Here is a 4,824-nt window from a genome sequence, read left to right on the forward strand (position 1 = left end):
TCAGTGGCTAAGACGTCATGCTTGGTAATTGGAAAGACGCTCCATCTCTTGGAGTTTTGGTGGTTTATTTTGTTGTCATTTCTGTTGTCCGGGTTATTTCAGGGTTGTAATCCGGATATTGTCTTGTTACTCAAACCCTTCTATCCTTTCACTTTGTCTTGTTTGTCTCGTCGTAGTAGCTTGTGTAGTGCTGTTTAGGTTTGTTCAAGGGTTGTAACTCTAGTCTAGTTTGCTTGTTTCGTTGTTTAAACCCTTTCACCGTCAGTCTAATGCAATTCTCTGTTTCCCGCCATTTCTAGTCATTTTATCTGGTTCCTTTCTCCTTTTGCAATTCTTTTCATGCTGGTTCTGGTGACATGACATGCACGCATAATTCTCAGCCTGGTTTTAAAAGTCAGTTTAGTAATGAAGCAATAAAACAATGTTGAAGATGTAAGGACAGTCGAGGGATTTTGAAATCTCTTCGAGCCCAAATTGTGTGAAACTGGGTCAGACGGAACATAAAGAAATACTGTGGAAATGCATCATGCCACATCGGCTTGAAACCAAAGGCAAGTTTGCCCCAAGTCTACAGGGGCCGTTCATGGTACCGAGATTGTTGTCCAATGGTGCTAGGTAATTGACAAATGTAGAAGGCAAATGTGTGGATATGGTTAGTAATTCTGGTGCAATCAAATGTTACGTATGTTTTCCTCAGCTTGTTTAATTGTGTAGTTTGTACTTGGCATGTTTTGGAGATTGAGATGACGAAGGCATTTTGTTCTGCTATCCAAACACTTTATCCTTTGTTACCCCTTTGAGCCTCGGTTATTTTCTTGCATACCCCTCTTTCGGAATCAATAATAAAACTCGTAAGCCCGAGCGGGGAAAGAAAGTGGAGAAACAAGAGAAAAACAATGAAAAAGGAAAAAGAAAAGAAAAGAAAAGAAAAGAAAAGAAGAAGAGAAAGGAAGAGAAAAGGAAAAGAAGGGGAAGAGAAGGAAAAAAAAAACAAGAAAAAAAAAAAGCATAGAAAATAAAAACAGAAAAAAGAAGAGAAAAGCAAAAGAAAAGAAAAGAAAAGAAGAGGAAAAGGAAAGACATGAAAAGAAAGAAAAGAAAAGTGGAAGAAAAGGAAAGATCGCAACAACGAATGTAGTTTTATGCCTGAACTACGTTCGACTTGATCCCGAAAGGGTACGTAGGCAGCCTCTCTCTGAGGTTCAGTCACACCAAAATAAAAATCCAAAGTCCCCCAAGAAAGAAACTGGGGCAGAAGTTGTGGTTGCTGTGAGAAATCTGATTCCGAAAGTTGTAACTTTAAACCCATGATTGAATTGTTTTGAGCGTTTGATACCCTTCCTTTCTAAACCTATCCAAAAGCCCACATTACGGTCCAAAGAAAGACCTTCCGATCAGTCTTCAAGAAATGCCGAGTCAAGCGAGTAGAGGTGAACCATATCAGGGGCGACACTACGGTCCAAACAAAGGAAATGAAGAGTGAGAGAGTCTTGATGATAAAAACCCTCACGGGTACCCCCAAGGTGATGAAAGCTGAGAGAGATCAAAATGAGAGAGTCTTATTGGTGAAAACCTTCACGGGCACCATAAGGCGACGGTGAGTTGAGAGAAAAATCAAAATGAGAGAGGCTTGATGGTGAAAACCCTTTGGGCACTACAAGTCGAATAAGGATTGTGAATCGGATCGGGCAAGCGGAGCATTGAAGCCCAGTTTCACGGCAAAAGGTACAACAAGAGCTGAACATCAGATTTGCTAAACAGAGTAGGCTGCAGGTGCATGTCAAGGTCGTTAGAGTCAGTATCCACATCTGATGGATTGCTACTCTGTAGGTTTCTTGTTAGGAATCGTCTCTCTCCATTACCCTTTACTCCAATCCTCCCACTTTGTTTTACTCCTTCATCCTAGGTCGGTTGTTCAAAACAAGTGAGAAATGATATCAAAATCTGCCACCAAGCTTTCCAATTAAACAACACGGGACCTGGTGAGCACATAAAGGCGTCAAGCCAGGAGAAAACCGCAGGCACACTGAGTTGGCCACAATCAACATGCTTCGGGATTCGTGCAAAATACAAGGGTCTGATTTAGGAACCACGCAACAGATGGAGGGTGTTTTGGTGAACAGATCAGAGGTAGTCTCCGTGTCAAGGGTAGCAAAGAAAGTGGTTAGTCAATAAACAAGCAAGATCTTCGAGGGGGAATCAGTTATCATGACAAGTGAAAGAACAATAAACTCAAGGCTAAAGCCAGTGGTCAAGAAAGAACATCATATACACAAAGCAGGGACAATAGACATGCTGCGGGATTCATATGAGACATGAGGATTGGGGAGATGACCGTTCATGCAATGCAACAAATGGAGGATGATGGGCCACCTTCGAAGTTCAAGGCCACAAACCAACCACCACATTTTAAACTCACAAGTTTTCGTTGTTTGAAACAGGAACAAAGCAGTGCAAGAAAGTTAGTTCAACAGTAAGGGAACAAGAAAGGAAAGAAAAGAAAAGGAACAAGAGGAGAACCGACAAAAGGGAAGTTTCTCAAATCATTGACCTTTGCCATTACTTTTCACAATGTTTCCTCCTAGGATAAAAGACCTAGTCTGATGGAGTTTTATAGAGTCAAAATCTTAGTCTGATGAATCTTTCTCCTAAGATAACAAGAGACCTAGTCTGATGAATTTTCTCCTAGAGTCAAAATCTTAGTCTGATGAACCTTTCTCCTAAGATAACAAAATGAACCTAGTCTGATGAATTTTCTCCTAGGATCACGTCTTAGTCTGATGAATCTTTCTCCTGAGATAGTAAACCTAGTCTGATGAACCTTCTCCTGGGATCAAAATCTTAGTCTGATGAAACTTTCTCCTAAGATAACAAAATGGACCTAGTCTGATGAATTTTCTCCTAGGATCACATCTTAGTCTGATGAATCTTTCTCCTGAGATAGTAAACCTAGTCTGATGAACCTTCTCCTGGGATCTACATCTTAGTCTGATGAAACTTCTCCTAAGATAACCAAAAATGGACCTAGTCTGATGAATCTTCTCCTAGAGTCAATATCTTAGTCTGATGAATCTTTCTCCTAAGATAGCAAAACACCCTAGTCTGAGGAACTGCCTCCTAGGATCAAAATCTTAGTCTGATGAAACTTTCTCCTAAGATAACCAAAAATTGACCTAGTCTGATGAATCTTCTCCTATAGTCAAAATCTTCGTCTGATGAACCTTTCTCCTAAGATAACAAAATGAACCTAGTCTAATGAATTTTCTCCTAGGATCACATCTTAGTCTGATGAATCTTTCTCCTGAGATAGTAAACCTAGTCTGATAAACCTTCTCCTGGGATCAAAATCTTAGTCTGATGAACCTTTCTCCTAAGATAACAAAAATGGACCTAGTCTGATGAACTATCTCCTAGGATCTAAATCTTAGTCTGATGAATCTTTCTCCTAAGATAACAAAAATGGACCTAGTCTGATGAATTTTCTCCTAGGATCAAAATCTTAGTTTGATGAATATTTCTCCTAAGATAGAAGATCTAGTCTGATGAGCTATCTTCTAGGATAGAAATATTAGTCTGATGAATCTTTCTCCTAAGATAACAAAAATAGACCTAATCTGATGAATTTTCTCCTAGGATCAAAATCTTAGTCTGATGAATCTTTCTCCTAAGATAGGAAATCTTAGTCTGATGAATTGAAGACCTAGTCTAGTGGGCTTTCTCCTAGGATCAAAATCTTAGTCTGAGGAATCTTTCTCCTAAGATAGAAGGCCTAGTCTGATGAATTTGCTAGTCAAATGTCCTTGGTTTTACTCACAGGATCGTGCATTCCAATTAAGTCTTTTGTTTTACTCTTATCATTGCATCAATAGCTTAGGTGATCTATATTTTGCTAACAACTCCCAAATCTTCCTAGTGCAAACTGGGGCAGAAATTTTCTTTGTTTGTTTATTTTGTTGCAGTCAGGAGCCCNACCGACAAAAGGGAAGTTTCTCAAATCATTGACCTTTGCCATTACTTTTCACAATGTTTCCTCCTAGGATAAAAGGCCTAGTCTGATGGAGTTTTCTAGAGTCAAAATCTTAGCCTGATGAACCTTTCTCCTAAGATAACAAAATGAACCTAGTCCGATGAATTTTCTCCTAGGATCACATCTTAGTCTGATGAATCTTTCTCCTGAGATAGTAAACCTAGTCTGATGAACCTTCTCCTGGGATCTACATCTTAGTTTGATGAAACTTTCTCCTAAGATAACAAAATGGACCTAGTCTGACTAACCTTCTCCTGGGATCTACATCTTAGTCTGATGAAACTTTCTCCTAAGATAAACAAAAACAGACCTAGTCTGATGAATTTTCTCCTAGGATCAAAATCTTAGTCTGATGAATATTTCTCCTAAGATAGAAGATCTAGTCTGATGAACTATTTCCTAGGATAGAAATCTTAGTCTGATGAATCTTTCTCCTAAGATAACAAAAATAGACCTAGTCTGATGAACCTTCTCCTAGGATCAAAATCTTAGTCTGATGAATATTTCTCCTAAGATAGAAGATCTAGTCTGATGAACTGTCTCCTAGGATCTAAATCTTAGTCTGATGAAACTTTCTCCTAAGATAACAAAAGTGGACCTAGTCTGATGAATTTTCTCCTAGGATCTAAATCTTAGTCTGACGAATTTTTCTCCTAAGATACAAAAGTGGACCTAGTCTGATGAATTTTCCCCTAGATAAAAATCATAGTCAAATAGTTTTACTCACAGGGGACGTACATGCCAATCAAGTCTTTAGTTTTGCTGTCACCATCGCATCAATAGCTTAGGTAATAACT

The sequence above is a fragment of the Nicotiana attenuata genome, unplaced genomic scaffold (genome assembly GCF_001879085.1).
Source record: "Nicotiana attenuata strain UT unplaced genomic scaffold, NIATTr2, whole genome shotgun sequence".
NCBI lineage: Eukaryota > Viridiplantae > Streptophyta > Magnoliopsida > Solanales > Solanaceae > Nicotiana > Nicotiana attenuata.